This window comes from Notothenia coriiceps, unplaced genomic scaffold, assembly GCF_000735185.1.
Source record: "Notothenia coriiceps isolate Sejong01 unplaced genomic scaffold, NC01 NC01_scaffold00037244, whole genome shotgun sequence".
Taxonomy (NCBI): domain Eukaryota; kingdom Metazoa; phylum Chordata; class Actinopteri; order Perciformes; family Nototheniidae; genus Notothenia; species Notothenia coriiceps.
Genome location: NW_011369945.1, coordinates 6,972,286 through 6,973,776, shown reverse-complemented (window position 1 = coordinate 6,973,776; position 1,491 = coordinate 6,972,286).

The following is a 1,491-nucleotide window of genomic DNA, read 5'->3' as shown; positions in this document are numbered from 1 at the left end:
CCTAAGTTCTATCCTGTCGTAAGTTGCAATAAAATCATTTAAAACTTTGTCTACATGTCTATTACAAAGAGGCCTATATCTGGTAATCAAGCTACATCAAGCTAATGAGGGTTTTGCAAATACAATTTGTGTCAAGAGGAAAAGCTGAGTCATGGCAAAAGCTTCAAATAGTTATCTGTGCGGTCAATTGCTGACCATGTGTCTACAAGTGTCACACTAATTAGTGGAATGCTATTTACATAACTTCAGCTTACTTTCAGCTACAGAAACCATTCAAATATTAAACTAGTCAGCCTTTTCGGGAATCGATGGAAAACCTTCACATTTTTAAAAATACTTTATACTTTTTTAAATATTCAGCTTTTTAAACTCTTTTTTTTACATGGAAGTCAATGGGAAGAGCCTTCAAATCCTCTTTTAACTAGACCTTACGCCAAATGCTTCTCCTTCCACGTACTTTTAGCTAGAGACTTCATTCCAACTTTAAAATGATCACAAGACCTTCAGCTATACAACTTGTTATTCAGATATTTGATATGTTTTAGACTTTTTAGATATTTAGTTTGATGTTAAAATCTGAAGAAAGCCTCTTTACCAAGCTCCAGTGTGGATTGAGCAGCTTGTTAAGTCTAGAGTGCTTTGATCTCAAAACAGAGTGGAGGAGTGCTTGAAATTCTCCCCAAAAAAAGTTTTAAACCTGCCATCATTCCCAAACCCTACACTCCTCAGACATAATTTTCCATGAAAAACGTAGGAAAACCTCTCCTAGGTTGGAAAATATATATTTTTTAAAGAAAACATATTAAACAAAATGCCTTTTGAGGGCATGAAGAGACAAAAACTCTCCTTCAGATCAAATGGAAAGGTTCTCCTTTCACAGCACATCTCCATGGAAACCTTTGATCTCTGGGCTTACACCAGGCTTACACACACAGGTGTTTGTAAACATTCATTCACTACTACTTACATTTCATATCTAACTCCTTCAGCCTACTTCCAGCTACATAAACCATTCAACTATTAACTAATTCAGCTATATCAGGACATTGAGGATATACATTTAGTTGTTTATACCTTTTTTAAACCGTTTCTTTTAAATATTAAGCTTNATGTCCACGCGCGCCGCGCTCACATTTTGCTGGGCCCGCGTGCCTTAGCACCGCTGCTATGACTCCATCCTAGGGGAAACACTGTGCACTGTACTTCACTTTAATTAATAGTGTATGCTGCAAAGCGTATATATTACTGCAGGATTTTTTGTTGAATAGATTTGAGTGGTACAAAATTTCGGGTCGCGATCTATTGACTACGGAAAAAGTGGGTCCCGAGGCCTGACCAGTTGAGAACCACTGCTGTAAAGCACATGTGTTTAAAAAGCAGAAAATAAAAAAAGAACTCACCTTGTGATAAACCTGCAAGAGAAAAAGCATTTGAGCTCCATACTGTTTCAGAAATAATCCTTGATGTGTTTTAAACAGGATAGCGTTTTAT